The sequence below is a fragment of the Eubalaena glacialis genome, chromosome 15, assembly GCF_028564815.1.
Source record: "Eubalaena glacialis isolate mEubGla1 chromosome 15, mEubGla1.1.hap2.+ XY, whole genome shotgun sequence".
Taxonomy (NCBI): Eukaryota; Metazoa; Chordata; class Mammalia; order Artiodactyla; family Balaenidae; genus Eubalaena; species Eubalaena glacialis.
Genome location: NC_083730.1, coordinates 69,746,828 through 69,768,604, shown reverse-complemented (window position 1 = coordinate 69,768,604; position 21,777 = coordinate 69,746,828). Strand labels below are relative to the sequence as shown.

The following is a 21,777-nucleotide window of genomic DNA, read 5'->3' as shown; positions in this document are numbered from 1 at the left end:
AATAAAATAAAACGTAAAATACAAATACCTATATATAATACATAATAAAATGAATATATTTAATATTAAATTTATGTAAAATGTTTAAATACAATATGTTATTATTTTATAGTATTTATAGATATTTATAATATTTATTAATAATATTTACATTATTATAAATATAACATAATTACAATTAAATTATAATATATGATGTTAGAATTCTATACATACACACACAAACTGGATTATACGGCATGTGGCTTTTTACGTCTTTATCACAAGCAGTTTTTCATATCATGAATATTATTTGCAAACATCATTTTAGTAGCTGCAGAAAATTCTATAGCCTGATATACATTTCACTAATCCACCCTTTATTTTGGCATGTACAAAGCCAATGCATATTTTAATACAGATGTGACAATACTTTATGTTTACTATTGCAGCCTGGTTTCTTCACTTACTAAAAAATGGTTTTTTGTGTTATTATAGATTCTGTGACTATCATTTTAATAAATCATTCAACCTCTAACAAGTATTTTTGAGGGTCTAATCTGTACCAAGCACTGTGCTAAGTGGTAGAGATGTAAAAATTAGAATCCAATAAACATTAGAATCTTATAGGGTTCCTAATCTTTTAAATCACACCTTTCATTAAACTGAATATATATATAAATATATATATTAATTATATATTAAATCAGTCATTCTGTTATTGGAGATTTAGGTGGATTAATGTTTCTCATAGTTGTACAGAACACTGCATTGGACATTTTTGTATATAAACTATTATCTCTCTTCTGAAGTATTTCCTTCTTATAAATGCCCCAGAATGCAATGAATGGGTCTAAGGGTATTAATATTTTTTTAATTCTTAATGAGAAATCTGGTTTCTACTTAAATGAAGTTTTAGGAGTGAAACTGATTTGTGACCTAAAGCAAATACCAAAAAAAAAAAAAGAAAGAAAGAAACTCACACAAAATTAGACCCCCAGGGGGCTCTCTTTTAATTAATTAGAAACAGTGCTATTTTTAATACCTCAAAGGTTGTCAGAAGGATGTAATGAAAGAATAACAATATCTTATTCATGGAGAGAGATGGAGAGTTTTAAAACTGCTCACCCTCATCCTTTTATTTGTGAAACATTTTTGGTAACTATAAAATAGTATTTTCCAAAGAGTAGTATAAGCACAAGTTGTTGGCAAAGTGATTTTAGGTAGTAGAGACATGAACCTATTTTTTCTTTTTCATCATTATATGTTTATGTTTTCATGTGTTCTGAAAAAAATACCAGCAGAATATCAAACCCACACTCTCATGAGATTAGTTTAGAACAGACTAAGGAAAGAATGAGAGAAGTGGGTTAAAATGCAATTTGAAGAAAGATTTTAAGCACAGAATCGTATAGAATATGGCAACCATCGGGTGCATGAAAGGGTCACAGGAGATGCTGTATGTATCAGTGTGACATGGGACGGTGGTGACGGGAGACTGTCATCAAGGCTAATCTGACGGTACCAGAAAGTCTGAGATCTCAGGAAACTTGCTATTCATTAAGCATCTCCATGCGCCAAAGCTGTGATGGCCAAATCTGGGACTTTCCCTCACTCAAGAGATTAAAAATAACATTCCAGCCTTCCTTGGCAGCCCATTAAACTCACCTGGGGGGCTTTTTAAAGCACCAACAGCTGGACCCCTCCCTTAGAGGTTCAGCTTCCAAAGCTCTAGGTGGGGCCTGGGCATCGGTATTTATAAGGCTTCCCCTGTGGATCTGACATGCATCCAGCGATGAAGATTCCTGGCCAGACTGCCTTCCTTCTGGGTGTACACAAATGGGGGGCTGGACACACCCCTCCCCTTGATCTGTCCCCTCTTTGGCATTCTAGAATTTCCCCAGCCCTCTGCTCACAGGATAATGAGGCTAATGGCCAATCAAGTCTTAAGGAGGATTGATTCGTTTATTAAGCTGCCATTACGTGCCAGGTGCTTCCCACTCCCAAGCCCAGGAGACTCAAGGGCAAGCAGGATATGGCCTGGGAAAGGCTGCAGATGTGGGGACAGAGAGAAGACAGAGCATCTTCAGGGCTTGAGGGTGGACTTGGGGTCCAAGCACCAGGGGAATCTCAGTGGCAGATGAAATAAATACCCAGCCTTGAATGAGTCTGGGTAAACTCAAGTGTGGATCACCTGCATGGGTGGGAGTCCCATCGGAGCATGGACAATGAGGTCCTGGTGGAAGATGTGCTGGAAGGTGGGTGGGGCACATGGCTGGCGTTTTGGTCAATAACCAGTAAATGCCACGGCAGGCAGGAGTCAGTCATTCTTGGTCATTTAAGCTCTGAACACAGGCCTCTGGAGACAGCCCCCAACTGCTAGGAGTGTCATAATCAACAGCCTCAGCCCCACCACCAGATATGTACTTGATCCTCCAGTAGCCTAAAGCCAAGCCTAATTCAGCTCCAGGTCACCCACTGTGGAGAGAAGCTGTACTACTCACCGTGACATGCAAAGCCTTGTGGGACTTGCCTCATGCCTGCCTCTCTGACCTCATCCATTTATTCATTCATTCATGCAACACTATGTATAGATGCCAAGTACCGTGCTGGTGCGAATTCAACCATGAGCAAGACAGATACAACTACTGCCTTTACAAGCTCACAGTTTAGAGGGGAAAACAGACATGGCATTGAGAATGCCATAAATAACTTTATAATTACAACTAGTCTCCACGTCAAACTCAGTGCCCCTGCTGGATTGGACTTCCTGCAGTTCCCTGAGTGAGCACGCGCTCACCTCAGGACCTTCGCACATGCTGTTCTCTCTCCCTGGAAGTCTCCCTCCACTCCATTGCCTCCTCCCCTAGCTAGTTCCGCCTGATCCTACAGGTGTCAACTTCGAGGTCACTTCCTTCCAGTGGCCAGCCCCAATGCCCCCAGTGTGGGCTAGGTACTCCCCTACTATTCTCCTATCCACACTGGAGAGTGATTGCCTTTTGCACTTCTAGCTGCTGCACTAGGCTGGGAATTTCACTGTGGCATCAGTTTTATTGAATGGATGAGTCAAATCCTTATCCTCTGTTCAGTCTCATTCATTGCTTGGCAGACCCTGGGGTCCGCTAACCCTCCATAAAAATAAGCGTTTCTCTACTTTTTCCTTATTGTGCTGCCTTTCCTCCTTGATGGAGGCATTGAAAACTGGCCTCCATCAAGAAACTCAAATCAGCTTTCCAGTTGCATTTGCAAAGCTCAGGGTCCCTCTGACCCAGCTCCCACGCAGGCACGGGAGCACAGAGATGACTTGATAACAGAAAGCCAGGAGGGGCACAGGAGTCCTGAGTTCCATCTTCTGCTCTCGTCTCCATCCCAGGCTGCCAACTCGGGACAGCTCCAGTGCATTTTGCTGTGAAAGGCTCACAGTAGCTAGGATTATGGCTTAAATGAGGTCATTTCCACTTCCTTTGTGGTAAACAGAAAAATGGCCCCTCCAAAGACATCCACGTCCTGATCCCAGAACCTGTGAATTATTACCTTACATGGCAAAAAGGACTTTGCAGGTATGATGAAATCAGTGATCTTGGGATGGGGAGCTTATCCTGGATTAGCCAACTGGGTCCAAAGTCACCATAAGAAGGAGGAGGGACAAAGTCAGAGAAAGAGGGAATTCCCTGGAGGTCCAATGGTTAGGACTCCATGCTGTCACCGCCAAGGGCCCAGGTTCAATCCCTGGTCGGGGAACTAAGATCTCACAAGCTGGGCGGTGAGGGCAAAAAAAAAAAAGTCAGAGAAAGAGATGTGAGGATGGAAGCAGAGATCAGAGAGAAGTTTGAAGATGGTACATTGCTAGCTTTGAAAATGGAGGAAGGGGCCGCAAGCCAAAGAATGCAGGTGACTGACCTCTAGAAGCTGGAAAAGGCAAGGAAACTGATTCACTCCTAGAATCTCCAGAAGGAATGTAGCTCTTCTAACACGCTGATTATATCTTTGTAAGACCCATTTTGGACTTCTGACCTCCAGGACTATGAGATAATAAATTTGTATGCTGTTAAGCCAATAAGTTTGTGGTAATTGATTGCAGCAGTAATAGGAAACAGATACACCCTCCCACCACTGAACCTATATCTCCTGAATGCTGTGACTCAGATGAGGTAGCTTTCATGGTGGTTCTAGAACCCTCTAGAGGCAATGATTTTTCGCTTAGAACTGTTATGGAAGGATCTCAGGCATCTGACGGCTTCAACTTCTCTCCAGGTTCTCATAGGCACTTGATTGATTCTCCCTTTTCTAGATAATCTATCTCATAACAAATAGAGACTCTCTGGGATGATACCACCTTTCCTCTTCCACTCATCCTTCCCATGCCCCAACTGCTGTCCTCCATCATTAGTGGAAAAGGAAAGAAGATTTGAGAGTGACCATCATCATAAAAGTGACCATCTAGCTTGGGGGGAACAGATGTTGAATGACAGTGCCCCATAACTGGCTGCAGTGACGTATCTCCCTCCTTTTCCCAAGATGATTTTCCAGACCCAATCCTCAAAATGACATGAGTCACGCACACCATCATGGGATGAGTGATCCTCGTTCTTTCCTGCTCCCCCGCCCCTAGCACTGTCCTCACTGGACAAATGGATGGATTTTGTGGATGGATCACCTTATTAATTCAATCATAGGTCACATGAGATCACCTCCCGCTGCCATCTGTGAGCTACCTCAGACATTCCAAAATTCTATAACTCCAGCATTGTGCCCCAGAGGGAAAAAAAAACCAACAACAACCTCCTGGGCCCTGAACCATCAGCCACTTTTCAAAGAAAGTCAAGACTCAGTCACATTTTTTTCTTCCCTCCCAAAATTAAAATGTGCCTCCAGTATAACTTGTTATCAAAAATAGAAACATTTTATCTATCTTTATTGCAGAACAGAGATTACATGGAGACATTCAATTTGGAGTCAATTTAAATTTCAATTGTCTGTGAAATCTAAATCAATAGGGTATAGTTCAATGACGCTTTAATAAAACAGGACATAACAGAGAAATCATTAGGAATTACATATGATAAGAGATTGGAGCTGAGCCTCTGTAATGGCGGAAGGGACATTAGAAAATTACCCCCAAGCATTCGCAAGTAAACCAACTGCTTCCTTCCCCCATGAGACGCCTGAGAAAGCTTAATTGTGCCATGAGCCCTGGGAATCCATCTCTGTCAGCCCAGTGATTGGGGGACAATTTACAGTAAGTGACAAGGCAGGGGGTTGTCTTGCCTGGAGTGTGCCCATCGTGTTTCTCCATCCGGATGCCTTGAACATATGTTATGCCCTCTCCAGTTCTCGATTTTCCTCTCCTCTCTCCTCTCTCCTCACCGCTGGCCTCCTTTCCCCTGAGATTTGTCCCCCAAGGGACCCTCAGGAGGGTCCACCTCGGGATTTGATGCTCAGAGGCAGGGAGGAGGGGAGACAGCTGGACACAGTAGATAAAAACTCAGGCTTCGGAGAAAGACAATTGAGGAAGGAATCCCAGCCCCTCTCCTGGGTCTTGAGCAAGTGGCTTCACCTCCCTGAGCCTCCCTTTCCTCATTTTATTAATTTATTAATTTATTTATTTATTTGGCTGTGTTGGGTCTTCGTTGCTGCCCGCAGGCTTTCTCTAGTTGCAGCAAGCGGGGGCTACTCTTCGTTGCCATGCACGGGCTTCTCATCGCGGTGGCTTCTCCTGTTGCAGAGCACGGGCTCTAGGCACGCGGGCTTCAGTAGTTGTGGCACACGGGCTCAGTAGTTGTGGTTCACGGGCTCTAGAGCGCAAGCTCAGTAGTTGTGGCGCAAGGGCTTAGTTGCTCTGCGGCATGTGGGATCTTCCCGGACCAGGGCTCAAACCCGTGTCCCTTGCATTGGCAGGCGGATTCTTAACCACTGCACCACCAGGGAAGTCCCCCTTTCCTCATTTCAAAAACGGACATATGACTATCTGCTTCACAGGTGGGTGTGTCATTCATTCAATAAATATTTGTTGGGGGCCTGCTGTGCAGGGAGCAACAAGGCCAGAATGAGGGTGAGGCAAGCGAGGCATTCTCTCTGAGTGTAAAATTTAAGCGGGCACCAAAACACTCAGTCCTCAAGATAAATAACTTCTTAATAATTTTTTTTTTTTGATCGAGCCACGTGGCTTGTGGGATCATAGTTCCCCGACCAGGGATCAAACCCAGGCCCACAGCAGTGAAAGCCCATGTCCTAACCACTGGACAGCCAGGGAATTCCCCAAGATACATAACTTTTTGATGCAATATTTTTTAAGTCAAAATGAATGCCCCAAATCCATAATGAACAAAATATCAAAATTGTATACAAAGACAAGATCCATAAACAGAGCCAAGCCATAGTAGAGCTGGACACCAAGGAAAAGATCAGCAATAGTACTGACCCTGTATTTGTTTAAAATTTTAATACTTTGTTTCTTGTGAATTTTTGTATTAATTTTGATTTCTTAAATTATTGCATTAAAACATTATTCATCTTGATGGCTGAGATTGTATGTGTCCCCCACTCTTAAATGTTGCACCCCAGAGAGTGTCTTGCTTGCTCCACCCCAGTCCTGGTCCTGCAGGGCAGCGTGTAAAGTATGTCAAGTATTAAGGAAAACAGCAAAAACCAGACAGAGCCACACATTACCCCACGGAACTCTTGGTTTAGCAAAACAGGCAGACAGAAGCAAGTAAACCAATAAATAGAATAATTCTAAACTACCGTAAGTCTAATGGTAGGAACATGGCACTGAGAAAGGTAATAACCTGCTCAGGTAATGATCACTGACACCATATCCAAATTTCCAAGTTTGAAAAGCCCTTATTGTTCTCACCTGTAGAATCCTATTGTGCGTTAAAGGGTTAACTCAGCAGGTTTCGCATGTTCAACCCTGAATAATCCAAAGAAGGGACTTGACTGGCTCTTGGGAGATTACCTCTAAGCCCTTGAGATAGTCTCACTAATAGGAGTGTCTTTGTATACCTGGGACACTGGGCCACACCTAGCCAGATAGTCTATGTTAACAATGTGATTTATGGAGGGCCCTTGAACCCTGCTGTATCATCTGACCTCTGCAGGGGCAGGAGACTGAGTTATTAAGGTCAGTTTGTAGGTGCTCCATGCCTATGTGACTGACGCCCAATAAAAATGCTGGAAACCAAGGCTCAGGGGAGCCTCCCTGGTTGGCAATACTCTGTATGTGCTGTCACACACCATTGCTGGGAGAAAGAAGCACCGTCCTCACGACTCCACTGGGAGAGGACAACGGCAAGCTCACGCCAGATCTCTCCTGGACTCTGCCTTATGTGCCTTTTTCCTTTGCTGATTTTAATCTGCATCCTTTCACGTAATAAACCGTAACCATGCGTCCTTTCTAGTAAAGCACTTGCAGGGACTCTATGCAACTCATTCATTGAACTTGAGGGCTGTCTTGGGGATGTTGGACACACTTGTTCTGATCTCTCCCAGAACCCACCACAGTTCATGATTCTGTATTTGTTTGTATGGTCATGTGACCATAGACTAGACCCTGGTCCAGGGAGCCGTGGGTGGGTGAGCAGGGATGAGTAACTATTTCCACAGGTCTGGGCCCCTGGCCCTGCAGGCTCCACATCCATGTTCACACTGCCCTCTACACTACATCCCTTACTTTATATTTGCTTTGAATAATATATATAATCTCCCCACCTTGGCAAGGCTGCAAATTATCACCATCAGGCTCCAAGCAAGATGAAATGTCGCCAACAGTCGGTTTCTCACATAGCTTAGGGGATCCTGTGCCGAGGGGAGATGGATGGAGTCGGATGGGAGCTCTTTGGGAGAGGACTGAGCAGTCGAGCTCTGGAACCCGGCTGCCTACAGTGGGTGCCACCTGTGCCCCCCTCACCTGTGTGACCTCGGGCGGGGGGCCTCACTTCTCTGAGCCTCAAGCTCCTCATCCGCTCCATGAGGTAGTAACAGACCCCGACTTAGAGGGATGCTGTGAGGACCAGGTGAGAGAATTAGCGTGGAGCCTGAACAGTATGAGAGCTTTATACCTGTTAGCATTATAGGAATGCAGGTGGGAGAGGTCATCACTCAGAAACCAGGCACCTAGGCCTAAGCCCCGTGCACACCTGCTCCCAAAGCCCTACGTATCCCTCCAAGGTCACGCACTGGGGAGAGCAGAGGGACAGTTCTAAGTGGTACTCCGGCGGTGCAAGGGTCTCTGGACCGAGATGTTTGGGCTCACCTGGGTCATCCCCTCCCTCTCCTCCTCCCTCCCCATCCCACCACCTTTGAGTCTCTCCAGGTAGGTCCCACTGGTACCCACCTTTGGGGTGTGCTATGGAGCCCTGAGCCCTGCAGGGATAGCCCTCAGTGGAATGGAGTGAATGGTGGTCAGAACCGTCCACTTCCCAACTTTACTGGTGCCTGCCACTGCCTTCGTTAGCAATTCTGATTTTCCTTCACAAACGGTCTTAAAACCTTGCTGGGACTTCCCTGGTGACACAGTAGTTAAGAATCCACCTGCCAATGCAGGGGACATGGGTTTGACCCCGGTCTGGGAAGATCCCACACATCGCGGAGCAACTAAGCCCCCGCGCCACAACTACTGAGCCTGTGCTCTACAGCCCGCGAGCCACAACTACTGAGCCCACGTGCTGCAACTACTGAAGCCCGCGTGCCTAGAGCCCGTGCTCTGAAACAAGAGAAGCCACCGCAATGAGAAGCCCGCACACCACAATGAAGAGTAGCTCCCGCTCGCCGCAACTAGAGAAAGCCTGTGCGCAGCAACGAGGACCCAATGCAGCCAAAAATTAATTAATTAATTAATTTTTTTTAATTAAAAAAAAAAACCTTGCTATCAGGTCTCCTCCGAGCATCTGCAGAGACCACCCCTCCCCCAAATGGAAACGACCCCAAAGGAAAAGGTCCCCCCAAGAGCCTATATTTTCTTCCTCACTCAGTGCTAAACTTCTCTAGATTTCTGAAATTTCCCAGGCATGAGAGACCCTGCAGTTCATCTTCCCTTGACGCACCCACGACCCAGGTGATGAAACCAGCCCGGGCGGGCCATTCATAGCTGAGAACATTTACCGAGCAGTCTCACCCTGTGCCGTGCGCTGAGCTGGCCACTTAAGAGCATCATCTCATCCGAGCCTCATGTTACCTGTGAGGCAGGGCTGCTGCTGACCCCGTGGTCCTGGACAAAATTCAGGCGCAGAGTGGTGGAGCCACTCCCACCTGTGGGGAAGCCCAGAGTTCCATGGCTGCCAGTGGAAGAGCCGGGATCAAGACCAGGCCTGACTGGCTTCAAAACAGGTAGTGAGCTCCCCGTTGCTGGAGGTATCCAAGAGTCTTCATAATCACATAGCAAGAAGGTAGTAGAGGGAACTGAGGAAAAGGGAGACTCCAAGACCAAAGCCACATGAAGAGGCTCCCTCTACAAAAGGGCTTCTCCACTCCAGGACCACTGACATTTTGGACTGGATAATTCTTTGGGCGGGGCGGGGGGGCTGTCTTGTGCATTGAAGGATGTTGAGCAGCATCCCTGGCCTCTACTCCCCAGATGCCAGTAGCAAACCCCTAGTTGTGGCAACCAAAAACGTCTCTAGATAGTGCCATGTGTCCCTCAGGAGAAGGGGATGGGCACAGAATCTCCCTTGTTTGAGAGACTCTGCCCTGCAAGAATTTCTGGAAAAGTCAGTAGACAGCCATGAAGACCAATGCTGACAAAGAAGTGCAGTTTTACACCCAGCAGCGCCTTCGTGGGAGACAGCTGTGCACTGCAGCAGCCCTTATATCATGGCAGAAATGCTGTATATCTGCTCCCACTATCAGCATCCCAGAGCGGCAGGAGGAATATCTGTTCATGTGTGGAAAATACAGAGAGAGAGAGAGAGATGGAAGGAAAAGAGAGGGAGGGAGAAGGAAAGTGGGGAGGGAGGAAGGGAGGAAGGAAGGAAGGAAGGAAGGAAGGAAGGAAGGAAGGAAGGAAGGAGGAAAGGAAGGAAGGAAGGAGGAAGGAAAGAGGAAAAATCCCATGACCCAAAAACCTGACATCTGAATATAGGCATTATTTGACCTAATGTAACAAAATTGTGCCGTTAGTACCAGACCAGCCCCCTCCAACTCTGAGCTGCTACAATAGGACCTTGGTAAGGCTGGACATATTGAAGAGTCTGTGCATGACAGACCTGGAAGGACCCTTAGAAAGTGGCGATCTGGGAGCTAATCCTGGGTTGTGTTTTGCAGGGTCGGGGGTGTTGGCCGTGGGCATCTTCCTTTTTCACCACCCCCATCCCCTCGCTACCCTTCTCCCCCAACTATCTGCCCCAGAGGCTGACGCGTGTGGACTGCAATGCACTGTCTTGCCTTCTGCCTTCTGGTTGGGCTCTGCCAATGGGAGGTCCAGAAGGAAATGAGAAGTGGGTGGTGGAGGGGGGGAATGGAGGTCAGGATACTTATCCCCTCTGCTCCTACCTGCCAGGGTCTCTGAGAGGTGGCTGCATCCCTTCACTGAGAGTCTCAGGCCCTGCCTGGAGACCACATAACCCTTATCCCTCCCTGGTCACATCTTCTGGTCTAGGAATGATGCTGGTACCCTCTGTAACTAGACCCCAGAGATTGTGCTATCCTGTGTGGTTTCCCTATACCCTGCCCACACCTTTGTAAGCAATTCCTTTATTAAACTCTCCTTGAATTATCCCGATTTGTGTGTGCTGTGTGTTTCCTGCTGGGGACTAACTGATGAACCATGTGATTCTTTGTTCAAACAAAATCATATGCAAAAACCCAGTAGATAAAACAGACTAAGGCAGGGCTCCTCCATCCATGCAACATGCATTTGTCTGGTGTCCGTCCTCTGCCAGACGCCGCGTGCTGGGGGCTGAAGAAGCACTGGGGAGGGAGAGAAACAGGGCTCCTGCCAGCTGGAGGGTAGAGTCTTACAGGCGGCAGAGGTGGGGCCAGTGTTCTGAGCTCCTTGGACCCATGTAAACACCTGCCATCTGGTTCCAACTGTCCCACCCCTATTTTTCAGATGCGGAACTTGAGGCCCAGAGAGGGAAAGGGACTTGCCCAATATTTAAGACAGTCCAACCTTCTGGAAGTCAATTCTACAATTGGAATCCTGCCTTCTTTGTTTCTAGGCATGGCTAATATTTAGTGAGCTGTTACTGGGTGCTGGACCCTTGGCTGCATACATCCATCACTGAATCCCCTACCAGTTGTGAGGTGGGAACAATTGTTACCCCTACTTGATAAATAAGGCTTGGAGAGACGGAACATCCTGCCCAAAATCACACAGCAAGAGCCAGGGCTGGGACTGGTACCCGGGATGTGCAGCACTGAATCCAGCACCTCTCCTCCTCTCCCCTTCTCCCCCTCTCCCCCTGCTTCAGAGAAGAGGGGGCCATGAAAACTGTCACCCTTCAGAGAAGTGTCTTAGTGCATGGTTCCTCATCATCCTGTGACCATAAGGAAGATCCTCTGTGGCCAGCTCGTCCACCTGAGACAGAACAAGGAGAGAAGTGCAGGGGGTGGGCACAAGCCTCTTGGATCTGCCAGGTTTGGGCCCCAATTTCAAAACATTTTTGGCTGGAATGAAAACAATGCAGAAGCCAAGGTCAGTCTAGTTCCTGAGAAGGGCTCAGAATTGACAGGAGAGTCTCTCAAAGTGGCCCCCCCACACACCCCCAGCCTGAAACCCCACCATTAGAATTGTTTTTGTACAAAGCATAACACGCGCTCCTCAATGGAACACAGAGAATGGGTGTAAATTACCTGGATGTAGGGACATGTCAAGGGTAAGGAATAAAGGACCAACATTTCTTGAGCATCTACTACAGGCCTTCAATTAGGAGGACTCAGTAAATATTAGTTTAATATCACATAAATCATATCACTTATTCCTCACAACAGGGCCGTGAGGTGGGCATCACTAACTTTATATTTACAAATAAGGGAACCAAGGCTCAGAGAGGGTAAATGACTTGCTCAAGGTCACACAGCCGATGGGTCGCAGGGCCAGGTTGGATCTCTGCCCTAATGCCTAAGCTGTCTTACTTTCCATCACACCTACTAACACCTGAGGTTGGGGAACCTACTTTAAGCCTAGGGGGAAATGTCCAAAGAGGTAGGGACAGAAAGTGGAGATGTTGGAAGGACAGCCCCAATTTTGAGAGGCTCTATGACATGAATTAGCTGTGTGATCTTCCCCGAGCTGGTCCTCAGTTTCTTTTCAAGAAGAAAGTGCTGAACTTGACCACCATCCCCCTTAGTTTCCTCCTAGCTCTGACATTCTGCACACCGCCAATTCACTGATTGAATTCAAGACTAGTCTATCCAAACCCACTTTGGTCGATCGGCAGGTTTCAACCTAACTGAATATTGTTGACAAGGAGCACTTTAAGAAGGAAAGAAAGGTATACGTAATGGGCAGAAAGAGGAGGCACCCTCTGCCCATCTCACCAGTCCTCCATCTGTGCCCCAGAGCAAGGCACTGGGGTTGGGGGGCGGTCTTTTCCCTCAGGATGAAGACATGGGAAAACGGGCAAGACAAATACCCCTCGCAGACTATGATTTGGACCAGCTGTTGCTGGGCTCCGTTTCCAGTTACTTGTTCCATGGAGGGTAGAAGGGGGGACGAGCATCATGAGGGCTAAGCTGGGTCCCAGAGAAGGGGCTTGAAGTCCTCCTGTGGCGACCAGCCCCTACGCAAGTTGAGATCTCAGAACTCCCAGCCTGCCCCCGCTCCTTGCACACGTGGCCAGCTCGCCCTGAGGCTGTTAGAAGCAGAGGCTTACCTCTCTGAACAGATCAATTCTCGATAAGACCCCACTGATGGTCTAATTATCCTGGGCTCACTGTTCTATGTTATGTAAGGAGACCGATTGGTATTTCTGAAGAATTAACACATTCCTCCAGCCAGGTCTCAATGGTGAGTACAACGTTATCCCTCCTTCTACACTTGTAACCAAATCATCCTCACTATCCAAGCCCAAACATGGTCAGTGTAACTTGGAGGTCTCCTATTCTGAGAGTGTCATCAAACAGTGGTTTGTGGGAAATTCCCCACCTGCAGGCTGTTTGTGAGAGAATCACAAAAGGACATTTAAAAAAATTAACCTCCAGTATGGTATGAGTCTACAACATCCAGGAAAGGATAATCAGTGGTACAAAGCTATACAAAGAAAAAAGAAATTTGATCTGACCTTTAAACTGTAGGTAGGATTTGGTAGATAAGTGAAAGAAGGGAGGACATGCCCAGAGGGGAAACAGAGAGCAAAGGTGTGAAGTTAGGAGTGAGTTGGTGATGTGGCAGAATAGTAAGGAAGAGGAACCAGGCCCAGGGAGAAAGGAGATGGCCCCAGGAGTAAAGGGAAACACGTTTTAATAGATGGAATGGGGCTAGATTATTAAAACCCTTGAAAGGCAGGCAGGTGAGGTTTCTATGTATTTGACATAGTAGATGGTAAGGAGCCTCAGAAGATGTTTAAGCAGGGGAGTAATACAAAATACCATCAGTCTTTATTACTCATGGGTTCTGTATTTGCAAATTCGCCTACTTGCTAAAATGTACTTGTAACCCCCAAATCAATTTCCACAGTCCTTTGTGGTCATGTGCAGAGCAGCAAAAATGTTAAGTCACCCGTTGTGAACATTCCGAGCTTGGGCTGAGCGAGGTGGCACTCTGCCTTCCTGTTTCAGCTCTCATACTGTGAACAGGTGTCCTTTTGTGGTCTAAATGGTGCCACATTTTTTGCATTTGTATGCTTTTCGTTGGTGATTTTGCTGCTTTTGTTTGTTTCTTTGTTCATTTCATTTTGCTGTTTAGCTATCTAGTGTTCCTAAGTGCAAGAAGGCTGAGATGTACCTTATGGAGAAAATACATGTGTCAGAGAACCTTTATTCAGGCAGGAACTATAGTGCTATTGGCTGTGAGTTCAATGTTAATGAATCAACAATATATGTTAACTCAGGTGTCTTTAAACAGAAACACACATAAAACAAGTTTATGTATTGATCAGTTGATAAAAATGTTGTGACCAGAGGCTTTCAGGAACCTAACCCTGTATGTCACCTAGGAGCAATGGTTCAATATTCACCAGTTCAGTGTTTGAGACTACTTTATAAAACTTAACTAGCTTGAATAACAAGAATCAACTGTAGCAGTGTTTGGGAACTGGATGGAGGCCACAAGACCATCAAGAGGAAACACCTCTTGAGAGCACGTGCACTAGAGCCAGTTTCTGGGTTTGCATCCCTGCTCTGCCACTTGTTAGCTGTGTGGCCTTGGGCAAGTCGCTTAGCCTCTCTGTGCCATGGTTTCTCATCTGTAAAACTTTGTTATGGGGTTGGTAGGAGAATCTCAAGGTGTCAATATTTGTAAAATATTTAGAACACTACCTGGGACATCATGAACACTCTTTGCATGTTTCGTGTTTGCTAAATAAATGAAGAAAGGAACAAAAGAAAGAGAAACCAACTTATTTCACAGGTGAGGAAACTGAGTCGGGGATAGGAAGAACTTGCCACACCTGGATTATTAGCAGAGCTGCTGGGGTCTTTCCAACGATGGCGTGGGATGAAGCTGGCCCCGGAGAACCCGTTCCCAGACTGTTGTGATGACACTCCGATGCAGAGACGCAAGGGGGAGGTGGCCGCAGCAGGCACAGGAGCAAACCCACAGTGTGACCCAGGGACCCACCAAGTCCCCATCATGGGAGCCACTCCCCATCATCCCTCTGCCCACAAACCCCCACGTGCCACTTCAAGCCACAGGCCAGATGGATTCTAGAGCGCTCTGAAGGTACGCCTCTCTATCTCGCCCTTTAAGAATTACTAGGGATCTCCAGGCTGTGCCGCGGAGGAACAAGAAATACTACCAAGCTCGGCCAGAAACCTAATGAGAAACCGAACATGGCCAGACAGAAGCTTAACAAAAAATACTGGCCCGGGCTCCTGAGAAGAACAGCGGGCACGGCGGCCGAGCAGGTGGCCTGCCATCTCCCCCTACCCCGCGAATCGATCGTGCGCAAGGCTACCTAGTGCGGGGAAGTAGATAAAGGCAAGATATACGACAGGAGGGGCCCAGGGCTGATGAAAGGGGAAGAGAAGGCAGCTTAAATCAAGGGGCAAGTGCTGCGAGAGAGGGGAGATAACAGGATTTGTGTTTATTGTTAACAAGGAGAATCGGCTGAGGTGCTGGGGCCGTGAGATGGGTGCGCACTCGGAGAGGAGGGCGGGGAGGGGCCAGAGGGAGAGAGCCTGGTGCTCCCAGTGAATCACGGAAGCTCTGGGGGGCAGGCAGGGAACCCGAGCCAGAAACAAGCGCCTGAAAGGGCAAAATCCCTCCTGGTCCATTTGGTTATGTCCATAACTGCCTTTCACCTTCTGCCCTTTGTTTCCACACTTTGCTGGGCATCACAGAGCACTCTAAAAGATATCCACAACTGCCACCTCCACCCACCATGGGCTCCATCAGGATAGAATTCAAAGCCCACATTGGAACCATACACACAACAGCAAATGCTTACTGGGAACTTCCTCTGTGCCTGTGGCTGAGCGAAGAGCCTCCTGTGTCTTATTCCATCCAACATTCACTCCAGGACTGAGGCCCTGGGGTTGTTCCCATTGTACAGAGGAGGAAACTGAGGCTCACAGAGGCTAAGGAACTGACCCAACGCCATAGAGTGGCACTGGAATTCCAGCCCAGGCAGTCTGGCTCCAGAGGCCACCTGGATTCTAGACTGACTCAGTTGCCATCCTTATTATCCACATCTAAAGGGAGATTGTGGGCTGCATCACATTCTCTCGGTGTCTCTGTGGCAGACGGTTCCATACACACTGGCCGTGTCCCATCTCAAGGACAAGCCAGGGAATCGCTCCACTGTTTTGCCAATGGGTCTTCCCCAAACTGCAGAAACAGCTCAGTTCTCCAGCAGGTGCAGCCAGGAAGTAGGGGGAGTTCCCCCTCCACCTGGGGGTGGGGTGGACAGGAGTTGGGGGGTGAATGCTGCCCCAGTCCCTCAGAGGGACATTTCTGAAGCATTCTCAGCACACCTCCTCAGAGGGTGTCTCACAGGGTGGAGCCCTGTTGCCCAGAGAGACACCAGCCCCCTACAGCCCGCCATGCTGGCTCCTCCTCCTTCCCACTTCCCCGCCCCCTCGCTCCTGCTTCCTGCACGTCCTTCCAACTAGACCTCAGCATCCAAACCCTCATCTTGGGCTCTGCTTTGTGAGGGGAACCCAGACTGAGACAGGATTCCATCTACCTTAAATACATGACAATACAACAGCAGGACTGGCTAAGCCAAGACATAGGTTGAGGAGGTATATAAGGAAGGGTATTCCCCTTATTCTCTTATTCTTCCACAGCCCAGAAAATAAGAACTTTGGCCAATACCTTTTCCCCACCCAGAGAAGTGCTGGGGGAAATACTTCTATCTTGCTTTTCACTCTTGACTTTTTGCCCAACCTGCTGGTGACAGCTTGGCTTCCGAGAGCCACGATGTCTAATGGGTGGCACTGCCCAACCTCCAAAGCAAGAAACCACCCCCATGGTCAACGGGTCACTCTTGTTCACTTGGGCAGCCTGGGCCGCAGCTCCGGGGGCTCACCCTGACTTCCTGGTGTCCATGTAGTAAGCCCCCTAAGGGGCATATTCATGGGCAGAGGCCTGGCATCCCCAGCTTCTCAGCTGGGACACAGTGATAAATCCCGTGTAGGGGTGAGTGGTGGGAATGAACCCTCTGAAGTGTAAAGAAAGAACTTTGAAACAGGAAAGAGGGTTTTCCTAGCCTGGGAACTCCTGCGGAGTTTCCATCAAGGCCCCAGACGGCTACATCATAGATCTTGTGACTCGTGGTGACAACGGTCAGCTCTCATGGGTGGGACAATAGACAGGGGTCTGAGCTGAGGCTGAATCCCCCTCCCCAGAGCCCTTCTGCCCCTTGGCCTCCCTCCGCCCACTGTCAATGCCTCCCTACTCCCCCATTCTGCCCAGGAAGGTGACATCAGTCTGCACTTGGCCACTGTGGTGTCTGCACCAAGCGGGGAAGTACACGGAAGGGCAGGTTCTTGGTCCAGTGGGGACAGTTGCCCACACACAGCTGCAGGCCCCCTGTGCCCTTGGGCCTCCAACCAATGTATCAAACACTTCAGCTTAGCTTTCACCACTGTGCATCCATCAGTTATTGCACGCACATGCATGTTCCTACTAAGTCCTCCCAGAAGGAGACGAAAGAAAAGGCTCTTCTCCCCTGCAATGCCCAAGGCACAGATCTCTTCCTGCATTAGAAAACAAAGTTCAGAGAGCCAGATTTGAGAAGATGTGAAATTGAGAACCATCTTAGGAACACACGATCTCGTTATTCAGTGCCATGTGGAGGCTCGTACAAGTTGTTAACATTTATAACTATTAACAACTTGTCTTGAAAGTACACAGAGAGCAAAAGGGTCTTGAAAAATTCTTGAGACTTTAGAAATGGTTGCCACATCCTGTAAAAATAACTTCCCAAGAAAATCATGGCATTTGGATTGATGATCTTACCTGATGGTGGACTGCCCTTGGAATGATGTCGCAATGCACATCTCTGTGTTTCCGACAGAAAAACAAACCAGAGGTGGGTCATTGGTGCTTTTCTCTTCTCCCTCAGATTGATGGAGGGGAAGGTCTGTGACTCCCATAGATTCTTTATCTCCAACAAAAAGACGAGGAGTCTAGTTCTGTAAAGAAATGATTTTGATTTGGTGATTAGGGAAAGTAATCTCTTGAGAAGGTGGCAAAAATGCTGAAGAACTGAGACCGAAGGTTAAGAAGTCCAGCCGTTAAGGGCAGGAAGCAGAGCATTCTAGGCAGAGGAGATATCACATGCAAAGGCCCTGGGCAGGAGTGAGTTTGGTGTATTTGAGACACTCAAGGGAGTCAGTAGAACTGGAACAGAGAGGAAGTAGGTGGAGAGTCCTCTCCACCCAAGGGTTTCTGGAGTCTGTATTTTAGTCTTCTGGTGATGGGAGCCAATAAAACTTTTCAAGCAGGGGAACGAGCTTTCAAAAAGCTGGAAGATCAGTATTTAAGATCTGTCGCTGTTGGTGCTAACATCTCCTTCTGCTACTCAGTGGATGCGTAACTGCAAAGCTTTGACCCCATCACCAGGTTGTAGCTTAGCACAAATGAATTTGCTTTTAAACCTCTCATAAAATCGCCTGTACTCTGTAAATAATCCGATTCCCTTGGTCCAACAGAATCAGAAAGAAAAAAATGTTTAAAGCCAAAAAAAAGATTTTTGTTTTACTTGCTCACACCCGAGAGACAGAGTTCAGAACTAGACTTCCTGGTCTGAGCCTGAGAGGCATGCTGTCTGCTGCCAGCACAGAGTGGGAAAAAGAGAAAAGGTGTTCAGAGTTGGCTGTCTACAGGGGGACTTCACTGTTTGCTGAAACTGTCAAAGAAATCACCCATATTTGGCAACTGTAATGCTGTTCGGGTAATGCCTGACACTCTGGGGGCCTGTGTTCCCCCACCCTCCAAAGCCCAGTTTGCCCTTACATGCCCAGCTAAGTGGATAACATGAAAAAGCCCAATGACATCAAGTGTTGGCAGGGATGTGGAGGAACTGGAGTGCTCATTTATTATGGGTGGGAATACAAAATGCTATAGTCACTTTGGAAACCATTTAGCAATTTCTTAAAAAGTTAAATATATACTTGTCATGTGACCAATTAATCCCACTCCAAGAAATTTATCTAAAAGAAATGAAAACATAGATTCTCAAAAAAGTCTTGTGCAAGAACGTTCATAGCAGCTTGTATTCATGATAGGCAAAACCCGGAAATACCTCAGGTACCTGTCCATCCACAAGAGAATAAATAAACACACTATGATATATTCATATTCTACTGCAATAGAAAAGAAATGAGCTATTGACACATGCTACAGCATGCATACATCTCAGAAGCATTCTGCTAAGTGAGGGAAGCCAAATGCAAAAGGGCACTTACTGTATGACTCCATTTACAAGTGCTAGAATAGAAAAAACTAACCTATAGTGATAGAAATCAGATAAGGGGTTGCTTCTGGGGATGGAGGGATTGCCTGAGAAAGGCACAAGGGAATTTTCTGGGGTGGTGGACATGCTCTCTCTCGATGGGTATGTGGGTTACACAAGTGTATACCTCTATCAAATTGATCTAACTATATGCTTAAAGATCAAGATTTCACTAAATGTAAAATACATCTCATTTTTAAAGACGTAAAGATAAATAAAATTCACTTACTTTTGGCAGTCTTCTCTACCTCCTCCAGACTAGATTAGGGGCTCTTCTTGGCCTGGAAGCTCCCAGAAGCAGACCCAGAGATGAATATTTGCACGCAGGTGATTTGTTTGGTAGGAGAGAAGAGAAGTGAGACAGGGAAGGGCTATGTTATCAAGCAGGTTACCACCGCGGGCAACAGGGCTCAATCCTGTCACTCAAATGACACAGGGTGTCACCCAGAGGGGAGGGAGCTAGGGTATCTATACACCAGCTTCTATTAGTCATTGGTTGGGGCGTAATTCACCAGCTCTTTTAGCTGACCAGAGCATGGGTAGCGCAAGTCCAATGGCCAGAGAGAGCCTCTCCCCACCCCAGGGAAAGAAATGCAGGGCAAGGGACTGTGGGCAGGGCTCCAACAGCGTCTGCTATGCCTCGTCTTGTTTGCTCCCATAGCCTCCTGCATGCATATTTATCCCACAGTAGTAGAAAGAATGATTAAAAGCTCAGGTGATGGAATGAGGCAGACTTGACCTCAAATTCCAGCTCTGTCACTTTCTACATGACAACTTGAGCAGATGGTTGTTCTTCTATAAAACAGGGGTCTTGCATTGTTGAGGGGATTCAATGAGTTCTCCCCTGTTCCGTGCTCACCACAGCACCAGGCGCATCATAGGAACTCCAATAAACACTAACAGCAATGAGCAGTATTGTTGCTATCGCATTCATTCTGTTTGCCCCCAAAAGTCCGAATTAATGTTTTTCCAATTTCTCTCTTCAATTATTTTTAAGATTTAATTGTTGAAAGAGAATACATGTACATAGTTCAAAATCCAAAAGATATTAAAGAATCAACTGTGAAAAGTCTCCCTCCTTTTACAGTAGCCACCCAGGGGCCCTCCTCACAAGTAACCAAGATGATCAGCATGTTTGGGTATATTTCCCAAAGATATTTTCATACAGCATTCTAACATATATTTTGGGCTTGCTTCTGTTTTTCTATGGCTGAATCCAGTACAGGATGGAGTTTGATTTGGCATAACTAATATATGCATTGTTAGCTTTCTATTTTGAAATAATTTTATTTGTTTGTTTATTTATTTATTTATTTATTTTTATTTTATTTTATTTTATTTATTTATTTATTTATTTATTTATTTATTTATTTATTTATTTTTGGAAATATACATGAAGCGTCATTTTTGTTCGGGGTTCTTTACTTCCCATTCTGAAAAGTTACTTCTGAGGAACTGAAACCCCAGAAGGTAACCACAACAAAAACATATTAAGTGGTTTCTGGTTTTTTTTTTTGAAAATGATGATTCAAAGGCAGACTTGTAGACTTGTATCTCTTCAGGAGATAGAAGGCAAATGCAGCACCTGAAGGGAATTGTTCTAATTATTGCCTAAAAAAGTAAAGTTATACAACTACATTCAAGGACATAAGACAAAGCACTACTTTAAAATTAGAATGGCTGAACAGTTAGGTGAAAAACATAGCTGAAATAGGAAAGGGAAATGGACTTAAGAATAATTTGAACCGAGAAAATAATCCATCATTCCTAGATGCTTCTGTTAACTGAATATCTTGAATCACATTGTTTCCTTTTTTACCTCCCACAGCGTCTTCACTGGAATCTCAAAGCAGCATTCTCACAGAACTAAATAAAATTATCATTTTGTTAGGATTCAAAATTTCAGTCCAGTAGCCATCAGGATCTTGATAAATGCCAAGCCTTTCATTTTACCATCATCAGGTTTCTTCACAAATTTGACTCCCAGTTCTTCACATCTTATACAAGCACCGTGAACATCGGGAACAGCAATTCCAATGTGACCAAATCCCCGAGGGTCTGAATTGCCACTGTGGTAACTCTGCATCTCATCATCTTCAGTGCCCCAATTGTGTGTCAGTTCAAGCATAGCTTTTCTGGAGAATGCCCATGCTACTCTTTCCTCTTTATCTTTTGGGATGTCATTTTTATCCTCATAAGTCAAGAAATAGAGTGAAAATTTCATAGTGGGAAAATCTAATTTTTGGAGTAGTGTCATTCCAAGAATTCTAGGATAAAAATCCAGTGACTACTTAGGGTCCTTAATTCGCAGCATGGTCTGCTGCAAGAGAAAATCCTTGGTGCTGGGGTCCGGGTCGGAGCAGCAGGCAAGGGCGGTCTCGTCGGTGAGTCTGCTGGATGCGGGCTGCAGCTCTGCCATGGCTGCACTGCTGTATCGCAGACGATGGTCCCCGGGAACGCAGCAGCCACCCACACTCTGCAGGCCGCGAAGCTCCCTAAAATGATTTCAGATTTGTAGAAGAGCTGCAAAGATAAAACAGAGCGTTCTGGTATATCCTTCACCCAGCACCCCCCAGTGTTAATATCGTACATGACCATGGTACACTGATCAAAACTAAGAACCTGACAATGGTGCCGTACTATTAATTATACTACAGATTTTATTTGGATTTCACCCTTTTTTTCACTAAAGCGGATCCACCCCAAGAAAGCATTTTGCATTTAGTTGTCATGTCTCCTA

The 21,777-nt window shown here is 46.4% G+C and overlaps 1 pseudogene; it reads right to left on the bottom strand.

The window, feature by feature from the left end:
- Positions 1-21,459, bottom strand: part of LOC133075180 (lactoylglutathione lyase-like) — a 34,233-nt pseudogene extending 12,774 nt beyond the window's left edge.
- Between the last annotated feature and the right edge of the window lie 318 nt (positions 21,460-21,777).